The sequence below is a fragment of the Pongo pygmaeus genome, chromosome 2, assembly GCF_028885625.2.
Source record: "Pongo pygmaeus isolate AG05252 chromosome 2, NHGRI_mPonPyg2-v2.0_pri, whole genome shotgun sequence".
NCBI lineage: Eukaryota > Metazoa > Chordata > Mammalia > Primates > Hominidae > Pongo > Pongo pygmaeus.
In genome coordinates this window covers 39750087-39765622 of record NC_085930.1, presented here as the reverse complement: position 1 = coordinate 39765622, position 15536 = coordinate 39750087, and positions in this window count along the sequence as shown.

Genomic DNA, 15536 nt, shown 5'->3' with positions numbered 1-15536 from the left:
GTAATCCCAGTACTTTCGGAGGCTGAGGCGGGCAGAATACCTGAGGTCAGGAGTTTGAGACCAACCTGGCCAACATGGTGAAACCCCGTCTGTACTAAAAATACAAAAATTAGCAGGGGTGGTAGGGTGGTAGCAGGCTCCTGTAATCCCAGCTACTCGGGAGGCTGAGGCAGGAGAATCGCTTGAACTCGAGAGGTGAAGGTTGCAGTGAGCCGAGATCGCGCCATTGCACTCCAGCCTGGGGCACAAGAGTGAGATTTCGACTCAAAAAAAAAAAAGAGTGGAGGTTTAATAGGTGAAAAAAAGAAAAGAGAATAACTCTCTCTCTTGCAGAGAGAGGCGTTCCCGAGTGGGTCTTCTGGTTTTGTGGTCAAATGCATGAGGTTTTATAGATGAGCTTGAGGAGGTGGTGTCTGATTTACATAGGGCCCAAAGATTGGGTGGACCAGGTGTGGCACTTACATAGTGTGCTAAGAAGCTGGTCACCCCACCCTAATCTTTTATTATGCAGATGGGTTTTCTACCTGGCCAGCGCCATGTTGTCTGTTCCTTACTGTACATGTGGTTGACAAAAGGGAAGATGGAGCTGCTATAATGAACATGCCTAGCCCCCAGGTAGCCTTTTCCTATTGGCACACCTGCCGGCATTTACCTATGGAAGCTTTTCACTTGCTTATCTGTGCTTGCAGCTTGATTTTTCAGGCTGCTTTTTGTTAGAAAAGAAATGATTTTGGGGCTGCTTTTTATTAGAAGGAAACCTTACCAAGGATTCTCGCACCCTCACTAACTAACTTCCTAAATAATTTCTTTCTAGCTCCTATATCAATATCAGGTCTGACTTCAAGGCACATTTGGGAGGAGACGAGGGAAGCCCAGTGAGGCCAGTCTCATTTGAATTACAAGTGAATAAATTGAATTTTAAGCTGTATGCAATTATTATTCTGTAATCTATCAAGTATATTTAATCATATGATAGATTATAGAATCATTATTTATCTTCATTTATCTTTATAGAATACTTATTTAATTCCCACCCCTCTCAGAGGTTATTACACAAAAGTAACTGAGTTGGAATATGTGCTGACAATTGCAGTCAAGATTCTGTGGCTAGAGGGTAGAGGGAGTAATAGAGGTTTTTATAGAATGATTCCAGACAAACTTTCATTTCTATTGACATGAGCTTGACATAGTATATGCCTACAAGTTATCGTTATTTGTAGATTAATAGGACAGTTTATGAGCTTCTTATCCATTTTAGTCAAGATATAATTCTTCATCCAACTAATGAGGGATTGTTAGCACATAAATAACATTCCAAAAGTGTGTTTTGTCCATTTCAGTAAGTCAAATACTTATTCAATTGGTGATAAAAGCAAGATCTAAATTCACGAGCACTTTATGTCCTTCCTCAGTTGAAGGTATAACAGGAAGTAAATTAAGGTTCTATATAATTTATTGGATTTTTAAAAGCTTTGTGCACTTTTCCTAAAAATGCCTTGAGGCATTAACAATAAAATTAACTTAAGCATCTGCATCTACTTACAGCCATAATGATATATTCAAATGGAAATCAAGAGCATGCAAATCAAACAGTATGCTGTTACCCTTAGAATATTGAAAGGTGCATTAAAGATATATAGTTATTTTAATAAGTAAGGATGAAAACCTTTCATGTGTCCTCTTTTTATACATTCTGTACTTCTCTTGATCGAGCAGCAAAACAAACAAACAAACAAAACCAACAAAAAACCAAACCCTCCCCCAAAACTAATAGAAGCTAAGGTTCAGGGGCTCTACTTTGAATGTGGATATCCAAGTCTTTTCTTCTGTGTCTGTGCCCTGCCATAGCCCCTTCCTCCCTCACACTGTGCTGGGGATAGCTCTGCTTCTTGCACACACCAGCAATCCTCCATCGTAGAGCTATGCTGGTCACACACACCTTACCTGAGTGCTTGCTGCCAGAGAGCGGCATGCATCATTGTTCTAGAAAGTGGTCTTTCTAGTAGATTGCTAGAGGGCCCTTTACCTTTATGATTTATTTATAAAACAAAATTCTAAAATGTAAGAAGGAGGAGTAGAAATATACAGCATAACTCACGTGGGGAATAAAAGGAGCTTTGAAATTTTTCTGTAACTGATTTTATCTTGCATTGTGATCTCTTTTGTGCTAATGAGGTAAAAACTGAAACTTGACAATTAAGGATAATTAAGTCTCTACTGGTGAAAACAGCCTCTTTAGATAAATATTCAAGCCGTTCGAAGTTCAAACTCCCTCTCAGAGCTATTTCTTTTCATACAAGTGAGACCCCTGCCCTCCCTCTCTTCCTTCCCTGGGTGGCAGGTAGGTGCAGGAGGAGACTCAAGTGTCGTCACAGTGGTGGGTGGGAACTAGAAGCCTGGACGCTGGAACAGGCGCGAGTCCACTGAGTCCTCACCACCAATGTGTCCTGTCCTGCTTGTTTGTGGGGAGAGACCTTGGTCTCGCTGCCTTTATCGCTGACGTATCTGGTGCCCGGCACGAATAATGCAGTGGGCTCTAAATTGCTGGACTGTTCCTGATGATGTCTTCCCTCTCTACCTCTGCTTTCACTGATGCTCTGGATCCCTGAGGTTTGGCTGTGACTCTCATTTAGCCCCAGCTTGACAGTCGGCCATTCTGCTCACGTTCTCAGCGTCACTTCTCTATCTGTGCTTATCTGCAAGGCCAACTCACTATCCTGCAACCTCAGCTATTCCCTCTGGGATAGAGGACACTGAGGGGTTACTTGCATGTCACACTGAGGACCTGCAGAACTCAAGGTACTCTCTCAGGCCTTCTCTCTGTCTAAGCCTGTGATGAGCTATTTCACTGCAACATAGTCACTTCAGGTTGGCAAGGGTGATTTGAGGGGTTGCCTTTCAGAGTTCCAGTGGCATTTGGCTTTCCCTTTAAGCTTGGGTATTTCTATTACTCTTCTTGACCCTGATCTATAGGTCTTTGTAGTCTCTCCTCTCCACTGCCGTTTTCCTCTTATTTTTCCCTGTGAAGAAGGAGCCATTTATCTATGGGAAATATAAAGGGAAAAAAAAGACAAAGGTGATCAATTCCCTGTAATCTTTAGTCAAACACACATCTCAGTCCCAGCTCTCCAGGGTTTGTTGTGTGCTGTGACATCAGCTCCTTTGACGACTGCAAGTGCAGATGCACAGCCAGTGGCTGTGTTAGCAGGTAATTGGTAGAGAGAAGAGAAGCCACAGAAAGCATCCTAGGAGGATCTGTCACAAAAATCATAGTCAATAACTTCAGAGTGTCAGCAACAGGAATGCAAGACAGTTGTCATCTAGAAGTATGGATTTGTTTTCACTAACTCTATTCATCTCCTCAGTTGAGAAATGAACTAGCTCAGTGACTTTTTTGCTTCTTGTGTTTAACCCCTCATGGAAAGAATAGAGTAGGCACCAATGATTTTATTTTTACTATATTCTTACATAGCAACTATGTTAGTTTGCTAGGGCTGCCATACCAAACCCCACACACTGGATGGCCAAAACAACAGACATTTATTTTCTTGGAGCTCTGGAGGCTGGAAGTCCAAGATCAGGGTGGGGGTAGGTTTGGTTTCTTCCGAGGCTTCTCTTTTTGGCTTGCAGAGGAACCCCTTGTTACTGTGTGCATGGCCTTCTGTGGGCACTCATCCCTGGTGTCTGACTTCTTAGGAAGATACAAGTCATATTGGATTAGGGCCCCACCCTAACAGCCTCGTTTAAACTTAATCACCTCTTTAGAAACCTCATCTCCAAATATGGTTACCTTCTGAGGTACTGGGAGCTGAGATTGCAACATATGAACTTACAGCAGGGACACAGTTTGGCCCATAATAGCAATGGCATTCTAAGGAATTTCGGTACTTTTAGATTATAACCATTACTAAAACAAATGTAAATACCATCCCTGCTTTTCAGATCATGAGACACAAGAATAGGGAATGGTTACATCAGAGGTTTCAAAGCTCAGGGGAGAAAGTGAGAACTTAATTCAGTTCTCTTAGAATGAATGGGATATAGGCTCCTACATTTTAAATTTTCTTCTTTTAATTACACAAAAGTACTTTAATATGTGATTGGTGGGGAGATTTCAAACTATCCAGAAAAATATAGCATCATTGTCTTTCTGACTTTATATTCACTCTTTCTGACTTTATAGTCACTCTTCCTTTGTCCCAGAGATTAATATTTTAGTACCTGTTCTTTCTGATAAAAAATAATATTCATATATAAATATAATGTGCAGGTTTGAAAATTTTAATTTTGTTTTTCTGATACGGGGTAGTACTATATGTACTGTTGTTTGGCTGGCTTTGTTCCACTTAACGTGATGACTGAGAGTTCTTTCTATGTTAGTATAAGGCAAGATTTCTCAGCCTTGGCACGATTGACATTTGGGGCTAATTTTTTGTTGGGAGGGTGCTGTCCTGTGCCTTGTAAGGTGTTTAGCAGCATGCCTGGCCTCCATTCACTAGATGCCAGTAGCACTCATCCCTCTGCCAGTCGTGCCAACCAAAAATGTCTCCAGATACTCATTGCCAAATGTCCACTGGTGGGCAAAACTGCTCCTAGTTGAAAACTACTGGTATAAAGAGATTTCTCTAATTTTTAAAAATTGCTGCATATCCAGTGCATGGATCACACCATAGTTTACTTTACAATCTTCCTATTAATGGAAATTTAAGATATTTCCATTTTGTTATCATTAGGAGCAATCCTGCATTAACCATCCTTACATATGACTCTTTTTTATATGTACTAACCACCTTAGATTAAAGTAGATTGCCAGAAATTCAGTTGCTGGGTCAAGGAAAAGGCATATTTTATATTTTAATAGATGCTATGAAATTATCCTTCAAAAGTTTCGTACAATTTGGATTTCCTGAAATGAGTGCCCATTTCTTCACAACCTTGCCAGCGCTGAATAATATCAAATCTTCTAATTTTGTTAGTGTGACTGAAAATATGTATGTTGTTATATTTCTCTAATTACTAGAACTTAAGCATCTGTGTACTTGTATTTCTGTTTTTGTGCCTTGTTTGTCTTTCTTGCCCCAACCATTTTTATGAGTGGTTTGATTTGTAGGAATTCTTCATATGTATTCTGGCTCCGAATCTTCCTGTTACTGCATGCATTGCAAATATTTTTCTCCCAATCTGTTGCTTATTTTCTAACTTTGTTAACACAGCCTTTTATGATCAGAAATTTAAATGTTTACAGTTAAGCATTTGAAACTTAATTTAAGACAGCCTTCCAAACTTCTCTTATATAATGCTTTATAGTTTTATTCCTCTTAATGGATTTTTATCATGCTTTACTTTTTATCATTTAGTTCTTTCACCCATCTATAATCTATTTTTAAGACTTTTTTTTTAACAGGAGTTTTAGGTTCACAGCGAAGTTTTCCATTTATCCCCTATCCCGACACATGCATAGCCCCCCATTTTATCAACATTCTCCACCAAAGTGGTACATTTGTTGTCATCGATAAACCTACACTGACACATGATCACCCTGAGTCCATAGTTTACATTAGGGTTCACTCTTGGTGTTGTACATTCTGTGGGTTTGGATAAGTGTATAATGTCATGTACCCATCACTATAGTATCATACAGGGCATTTTCACTGCCCCCAAATCCTCCGTGCTCCACCTATTCATCCCTCTCCCCATTCCCAATCCCTGGCAATCACTGATCTTTTTACTGTCTTCATAGTTTTGCCTTTTCCAGATGTGATACAGTTGAAATCACACAGTGTGCAGCCTTTTCAGATTGCTTTCTTTCACCTAATAATATGCATTTAGCTTTCCTCCCTGTATTTTCATGACTTGATAGTTCATTTCTTTTTATCACTGAGTAATATTCCATTGTCTGCATGTACTACATTTTATTTATCCATTCACTGGCAGCAGGACATCTTGGTTACTCTACGAATCACCTTAGATTAAAATAGATTGCCAGAAATTCAGTTGCTGGGTCAAGGAAAATGCATATTTTATATTTTAATAGATGCTTATGAAATTATCCTTCAAAAGCTTCGTACAATTTGGATTTCCTGAAATGAGTGCTCATTTCTTCACAATCTTGCCAATGCTGAAAGTTTTGAAAATTATATATTAAGTTACTACAGTCATCCAGGTGTAGATTTTTGTGTGGACATGATTTCAACTCCTTTGGGTAACTATGAAGGTACATGATTAATTGCTGAATCTTATGGTAAGAGTATGTTTAGTTTTGTAAGAAACTGCCAAACTCTTTTCCAAAGTGGTTGTACCATTTCACATTTCCACCAACAATGAATGAGGGTTCCTATTGTTCCACATCCTTGCCAGCATTTAGTGGTGTTAATATTCTAGATTTTGGTCATTTTAATAGATGTGTAGTTGTATCTCATTGTTTTAATTTGCATTCCTCTGATGACATATGATGTGGAACATATTTTTCATATGCTTATTTGCCATCTGTATATGCTTTTTGGTGAGGTGAATGCCAATGCCTTTGGCCTATTTTTTAATTGGGGTGTTTATTTTCTTATTGTTGAGTATTAAGTGTTCTTTGGATTTTTTGGACAACAGCACTTTATTAGATGTATCTTTTGCAAATATTTTCTACCATACTGTGGCTTTTCTTCTAAGTCTTTTGATATTATATTTTGGAGAGTAGAAGTTTTTAATTTTAATGAAGTACAGCTATCCGTTATTTCTTTCATTAATGATGACTTTGGTGTTCAACATAGTTAAAAAGTCATTGCCATACCTAAGGTCATCTAGGTTTTCTTTTATGTTATCCTCTAGAAGTTTTTAGTTTTGCACTTTACCTAGTATCATGATCCATTTTAAGTTAATTTTCATGAAGGGTGTAAGATCTGCATCTGGATTTATTATTTTTTTACAAGGGATGTCCAATTTTTCCTGTACCACTTGTTGAAAAGACTGTCTTTGCTCCATTGCATTGTCTTTGCTCCTTTGTCAAAGATCAGTTGACTATATTTATGTGGGTCTATTTCTGGGTTCTCTATTCCCTTTAATTGGTCTATTTGTCTATTCTTTTACTAATACCACACTGTTTTGATTACTGTAGCTTGATAGTAAGTCTTGCAGTCAGATAGTGTCAGTTCTCCAACTTCGTTCTTTTCCTTCGATATTATGTTGGCTATTCCGGGTCTTTTACCTCTCCATATAAACCCTAGAATCAGTTTGTTGTTATCTACAAAATAACTTGGTGGGATTTTGTTTGGGATTGTGTTGAATCTATAGATCAAGCTGGGAAAAACTGATATAATGACAATATTGAGTCTTTCTAGCCATAAATATGGACTGTCTCTTCATTTATTTAGTTCTTTATTTTGTTCATCAGAGTTTTGTAGTTTTTCTTCTGTAGCTCTGGTTTTCTTAGATTTTCTTAGATTTAGAACTAAGTATTTTACTTATTTGGGTGGTAATGTAAATAATATTGTGATTGTAATTTCAACTCCAATTGTTTATGTCTGGTATATATGAAAGTGATTGACTTTTGTATCTTAACCTTGTATCTGCAATCTTGCTATAATCACTTATTAGTTCCAAAGTTTTTGTGGATTATTTTGGATTTTCTACATAAAGAATCATATTATCTGATAACAAAGATGGTTTTATTTCTTCCATCTTCATATGTATACCTTTTGTTTCCTTTTCATGACTTATTGTATTAACTAGAACTTCTAGTACAATGTTGAAAGGGAATGATGAGAAGGGACATCCTTGTCTTGGTCCTGATCTTAGCGGGAAAGCTTCGAGTTTTTCACCATTAAGTATGACGTCATGCGTAGATTGCTTGTAGATTTTTTAAATCAAGGAGTGGAAGTTCCCCTTCATTCTTAATTTACTGGCATGTTTTAGTCATGAATGGATGTTGGATTTTGTCAAATGCTTTTTCTGTATCTCTTGATAAAATCATGTGATTTTTGTTTTTTAGGCTATTGATGTGATAGATTACATTAATTGATTTTCAAGTTTTGAATCTGCCTTGCATACCTTTTATATTCACTGCAGATTAATTAAACTTTGTACTCAGGAAGGAGAACAACGAAAGAGGTAGAAAGGGTCTGAAAGAATATAGCCTTGTATACCTGATATAAATCCCTATGATTTATTTTTTATAAATGGTTTCATATAGGAATTTTTTTTTCCACTTCTAACTCAAGCATTTGTATAAACACATTTGAAGCTGTTTGACCAATCTTCATATAGGTTGCTGTGTCTAACACAGATATGATGATAAAAAACAAATACAATTTGGATTTCTATCCATATTATTTATAGACCTCCTATCTCTCCTTTGCATAGATAATTTGTGGCACTTAGGACAGGTGATTTTCTAACTGCTGCCTTCATTATTCCTACTGGCTGCCTGGCTAAAAGTGGATGGAATAGAGCTCTCCCTGAGTAAGGAAGAGAAGAGCAGAATTCTGATTATTTGTAGCTAGTGGCAGAAAGCAGGCTCATCATCCACATGAGGTCTTTAATTTCTTTTTCATTTTGCTGTTGCCAGTCCTCTTTATTTATACCATCCAAGACCTAAATTTTCTTTTTCAATGCCATTGTTGGTTAGTCTGGCTGGCTCCAAACAAGATCACCACGTATTGAAGGACCTGTTGTTCTTGGATTGCAAAACCATGAGGATGACCAGGTGAGGAGGGTGGGGTGCAGGAGGGTCTAGGAGGCAAAGATCTGAAAGGGGCTGCTGTAGAGGTAGCAGCCCAGAGCCTGAAGCTTTAGCAGAGATGGAACAAATCTGTGCATTCCCTACACTTCATTACCAATTCTGCCCCCACACTGGATGAGTTCAAGCCCTTTTATATTCACTGCAGATTAATTAAACTTTGTACTCAGGAAAGAGAACAATGAAAGAAGTGGAAAGGGTCTGAAAGAATATAGCACGAGTGATATTGTACATGAATTAGAACAAAATAAAAATGTAAGTGGGAGGTGATGTCTGTTTCCTCCTCTCTGACCTCATCTCCTACCAGCCTGTCCTTCCACTCTCACCAAACTCTGGCCATGCCTCCTGCTTGCTGCTCCATGAACACACCAAGAGGCTGCTGTTATGGATCTTGCCACTTTGATCAGAGCACTGTTTCCCCAATCTCCCCAGCACATTAGCTCCCTTTCTTCAGTCTAGGCACACAGGAAACCTGTTAATGAGACCTTCTCTGGGCACCGCCTGTACAATAACATGCCTCTTCACTCACTGGGCCCAGGTTTATCTTTCTCTGTAGCACTTAATACCTTCTGCTGTGCTATGTATTTCACGTATGCACATTGATTACTGTCTGCTTCTCTTACTGAAATGCAAATTCCAAGAGGGAGTTTCTTGTTTCTTTGGTTGATACCATGTCTCCAGTGCCTACAACAGTACCTGGTGCTCAATACGTATTTGTGCTGAATGAATAAATATATTCAGATTATTCAGCTAAGACGTGGGGAAGATAAGGTGTGAAGTGCTATCATCTGATTCCTGTTTTTTTTTTTTCCTTAGGGACCCCATTTAAAACAAATATAATATTCCAGGATGAGGGAAATATACTTCTAATGTAGTTTTTGTTTGTATCATTTACTGTACATCTAAGTTGTGGTAACTTAAAGGGCATATTAAATGTGCTGAAATAAATGCTGTTGTCAGTAACTTTGGAGTTTTGTGAGATAAAGAAGCAGAAACTAAGGGAAGCAATGTTACTAAGATAGATTTCCCTTCTGCCTGTGGCTAGCTTGCACCTCTCTATGAGGTCATCCATGCAGATCTTTCTATTTCAAGCTTGTTTCAGTAATGTGCACTTTTAGGTAGAGAGTTCTTCCTTTTCGGATAATAGGATCAATAAAAGATTAGTGGGATGTTTCTTGAAAACTAACAAGTCAGCCAACAGAGGACACACGTATGTTTGGGTACAGGTAATACTTTTTCTTCCATAGTACCCATTTCCCAGTAATTGTGAACATTTTCTCTTTACCTTATGATATTATTATATAGAAAATAGAATCAACTGTATATAGTTTTAATAAGAGCACTGTAATCTGCAGAGGGCCAAATAAAACCTGTGAACCCCACTTTCCTGTCTTGTATATTTTCATAGAATGTTTGAATCTTTTTGCAATGCAAAATTTAAAAAATGAAATGCCTGGAGAGTATTTCCCTGAAATTATATCCATTTTCAGATCCTATCTCAAATTATATGTTCTTCATAAGATCATCCTGAGCTCTTCAACCTCTTTGGAGCTTCTTACTTTAGGACAAAGAACTACTTTGGACTTTTCTGAAAATACTTGCTGGCTTTGTATTCTAATAAACTATATGTACATGTCCCATTTGCTCCATGAGACTGTACTTTAAAAATTTATAGATGAACTTGGGATAGGCCTTTTAAAATTGAAAAACAAAGTTGCAAGTGTCAGCTTCATAATAAGATAAAATGGGATTTTAACTTTGATTGTATTTAAGGCACCCCAAAAACTTATTTGGAATAAAAATATATTTTAATACTTATCAAACTATATTATTAAGTGCTCGGAAGTGAGAGAATGCCCTCTAACATCAAAGAGTTCTGGTGAAAAGACATTAAAATAAATATATGGAATACTTGGGGAATTAACAAAAAGAGAAATAATGAGCAAAATAAAATTCTTGATTCTGATACTTAAGCCTTGTGTTGTTTCTAAGAGTTTCTCCTGTAGAATTATGGCACAGAAAGAAGGCAAACATATACAGAGAGACAATATAAATTTTCCTTTGAGTGAACAATGCAATTACTAAAATTGCTAAGCTGAATATTTATGCTATATAAAACGCCAATGTTTATTGCTTTTGTATACACTATCAACATGGCTACCAAGACTGTCCCATGCCACAGTACCTTGTCTTATTAAATGATATTAAGGGTGAAGAAAGGATTAACTTGTATTATTTAACAAATACTCTCTGATATTGAGTAGTTAACAATTTTTTCTTGAAATTGTATGCCTATTTTTGAATACTTCAGTGTTTGCCAAAATATTGGTTATAAAAGAATCACCTGCTCTAAGCCTTCTTTTGCAGGGATAGCACTCAGGAATAGGTTAACTGATGCTTTTTTGAAGATGTTATTCCAAGTGGGATTTGTAATATGTGGTTGGTTCTTCGGTCTAAGCTAAATCTTATGTTTAATAGCTTTATTGACCTAATGAGATACTACTAGAGACTTATTGAGAGCCCACCAATTCAGTAAGAATCTTTAGAGATAATAGCATTGCTGCACATTGGATCCAAAAGACACCACTCATTTGTCAATGACCATGAAATCAAGTGGAAATGGCTTCCAGTGAATGTCAGATGTAAGCCAGGGCTGGAGATAATATTTTCAGTCAACAATGCCTATAAAACTGTCAGAAAAATAAAAGTTCCGTTGGTTAAAAATGAAAAACCTTTTGAAAATCTTTCTAGGCAAGCCAAACATATCTGACTTATGTGGTCGGCATTTTCAAGGCCATTTTGTTGTTGTTGCTTTTTCCCTTTCTGTATAAGCAGAAACTAGTTATCTGAACAGGGAGTAGAGCACAAGTATTTGTTTCCGAAAAAGTTACCTGAAAGAATAGCTTAGGAACTGACATGAGTTCTCTCTTTCTCTTTCCTATCTGAATATTTATACAGTTGCTTTTTCCTCTGCCAGGCACACGGTGTTGGAAATCAGCCTACGACCAAGGATAATATCAGGATTATGTGCTTCCTTCTGCATGACATGCTTTTATAGAGCATTGGTTCTGGAAGTAATCACTGACAATTACTACTGTTAGCTACATGGTATGACAGAGACCCTTAGACTATATCCTTCCATGGCATTTTCATTACAAATCCTACTAAAATGTGATTCATTGTCTCAAGTATTCCATACATTACCCAGAATCACGGTTTAATGCTGGCATTATAAACCACTCCATACTATTACTTTTTGATCTATCAAACAAAACAAGGTTCTATTGTCCAAAAGCTGTGTATATGTAATAGCAAAATAATATCTATTGAGTCTTTATAAGAAACTAAACTTTTTTAATGTAAGACTACATTGAATGGAGGCTCCATCTCCATGCTATTCATTTATTTTATTATTGTTGACATTAACCAGCAGAGCTACGTCTTCTAAAGGCTTTTCCCTAACCCTTATAGACATTCTAAGCATGTCTGTAGAATGTAAGTTGTTTCAGAATAAGAGCTACATCTTTTGAAGGTGTCCATGAGTTTGTAATATTTAATATCTATGGATATTGTATTAGTGATACAATACATTTAATACAAAACATTAAGTGATAAATAGAATGAACATGACCCTAGGCTTTGTTTAATTCTCATTTATTGTTGAGAATCATAACAATACTAGTGTTTTCCATCTTGAAGTTCCCACTACCTCATAGATAATTTCATAAGCTGTCTCAGAATTGATCACTTTGTCCTAGCCTAGATGAGTTCCTGCATATGTGCAATGGGCCACCAGGCTCAGTTTCTTTAGACAAGACAGAAATCAGGAGGGACCTACCTAGAACTTTCCAAAGTGCTGAATTTCTTCCAGCTGCTCTTTGGGAGACCAAAGCTCTTGGGCTGTAAAAATGAGTGGACCTGTGGTGTCTTCCGGTTTCCACTCGTGTTAGTTCCTTCTTCTTATTGGTAGGTGATGAGGAGTCTGGCTGTTGGCCAAAAACCTATGTGTGATTTTTTTCAAAGTTGACCCTAGGAAATTACAAAGGCTTCACCTAGCAGACCTCACTGGAAAAGCTACCCTCCTCACTCCAGACTTAGGGCACAGCCAGTGCATTGCATTCTCTGAAGGAAGTTGCATTCAAGGTCTCAGCCCCTCTGGCAGGCTATGCTCTTAGTCTTAGCTGCACTGATAGCCTAAGTGCCTCTATTTGGAGACCTCCTCACTGAGAAAGTTTGGCAGAAACCTTCCTCAGGTGCCTCTGCCGAGACGGCCTTAGCTATGGGACGGGGAAACCTTGAAGACACTTTTTATAGTGTCTTCACTAGAAGAAAAGTACTCAGTACTTTTCCATTCCTGACCCTTCCCTTTCTCCCTCCTCCAGACCTTTGGTTCCATAAAACAGCAAGAGTCTTTTGTTTGAGACACCCTTGGCAGTGATGATTCCTCACATCTGTGTCCCATGCGGCTCCATCTGACCATTCCCTACTGCTGATCCATGGCAAAAAAACGAACAGCAATGGAGCTGGCACTTTCTCCTATTTGGCCTCTTTCTTATATTATGGCAGTAACTGATGGAAGGTTTGACTGCTACTTTTATTTTGTATTATTGTCTTAATTGACAGCTACATCACCTGGCAACTCAGTGCAACTCAACTCAGTCCTTGACAGAAGATATTGCTTTCATGTAGAGTAATCTCACCTCATTCTAATTTTACATTCAAATTCAAACAAGAAATCTAATCATTGAACCACAACTTAGATTAGTATACAGAGGGGGGAAATTCACTGTTTCGGTTTTTTTGTTTGTTTGTTTTTCAGCCAAAGTCTCACTCTGCTCCCCAGGCTGGAGTGCAGTGGTATGATCACAGCTCATTGCAGCCTTGAACTCCTAGGCTCAAGCAATTCTCCTGCCTCTGTCTCCTCAGTAGCTGGGACTATAAGTGTGCTACCACCTGTGTCTTTTAAAAATTTTTTGTGTAGGGGTCTTACTATGTTGTTCAGGCTGGGAATCAACTGTTGACCATTACATGGACAACTCGTTTTACAGATGGAGGCAATGCTATTATGGCGGGTAAAACTCACACCTGAGCTGTCTTCCTTCCTCTGTCTACCATGCCCTGCTTTACCTTCCATGTGGATAGAAATTTTAACCAATAATATATCCAATTAAACAATAATCAACATTTATTGAATGAATACTTTGTGTCACATACTGTATTGGGGATATAGTGATAAAATACCTCACAAGTTCTGTATAAAATATTGGAGCAAAATATAAATGGGTAGTGCTAAAAGCAATGCGTTATATTTTCAGTTCTTTACAATAGCAGGGTGCTTACTGATGGTTGGGTGATATGGAGACAAGTAGGGGAAAGACTCTTGGTGGCTGGCAAAATTTAAGTAGCATCAGGATTCTGGCCAAGTAGGATGGAGCTCAGGGAATGGTACAAATACCACTATGTCATTGAAATGTTGGATAGGTAACAGATTAGTAATGTGAATGGAAACAGTAAGGTAGGTGTCAGAGAAGACACGGAAGGTTATTGTGATGCAGAGAACTATGGGTATATTAATAAATGGTTAGCTGGTCTAATCCCATAAACAGACTCTAAACATTAAAGCTTCCACTTCCAACCTCATATATATATATAATCAAATGTTGATAGGCAGTGAGATTGGTGACTTATCTACTTGCCCTGGTGAGGACTGGTTTATGAACTGGACCAGGATGTCCTTGTTGTACAAACTAGTAAGTAGGAAAGAAGTTTGAGCAGAAACTGAGAGATCGTTTATGACTGGCTAATCTGTTGAAAGGGATAGACCTTGTATATCTTTAAATACAAGGATTTCTGCTTTCTGTTTTGTGGTAGAAATTTGCAAAAGACTCCAACTATATAAATGACAGCAACTCAGTACACTTTAACAGCAAAGAGCTAAAGCAACACAGTGAATTAAATTCTAGAAAGGGATAGGCCCTTCCTAGCAGAGAAGGACTTATGGCTGCTCTCATCCCAGGGGAAAAGGTCAGTAGAGAAGGCAACTATTTACCTCAAACTGGGTAAGAACAGACCAGATGAACTTTTAATAAACATTTAACCATGTCTGTGTGTTGGTTTGTTGTGTTATACCCCAAGAAGCCTCAGTCAGAGATCAAGGCCACACCTGCCCTCCAATTTTTGCTCACTGGGAATATAGAAGCAGCATTGTTAGGGCTGGGGGCAGGTCAGGAACATGGAGAGAAACCCCTCTGGCATACAGCGGGTTTACTGACTGCAAGGCAGTGGGCTGCTGATGGCTAGGGGAAGGACAGTAGGGTGGAGAGAGGTCTTCATGCTACCTAAATCCTGATGCTACCTAAATTTTTCCAGCCACCAGTGCTTCCCCCTACTTGTCTCCATATCACCCAACCACTAGTCAGAAGAGCAAAGGGAACTCCACAGACATCTTAAAAACTGGCAGATAGGCGATAAATCATGGAGTGACCTCTGGAGCATTGCTGGTGTTCAAATAACAATTTCTGATTGCACCATAGAAATATTTGAAGGCATTGGTGACTAGAATTTAAGTAAAGCCACAACAAATCCAGACCCAGCTCAAGTACACATTAGACCTACTCAGCCTGGAACTGGCACAGCATCATTTCTGTTGCATTCTGTTGGTCAAACCAATTAACATGGTAAGCGCCAAGTCAAGAGTAAGGGAAATAATCTTCATCTCCTGATGTGAGGAGTGAGTAGCATTCGCACACAAAGAGGGGAGGTGTTGTTGGGACCTCTGTTTGTAGACGAGTTACAGTATTAAGCAGTACAT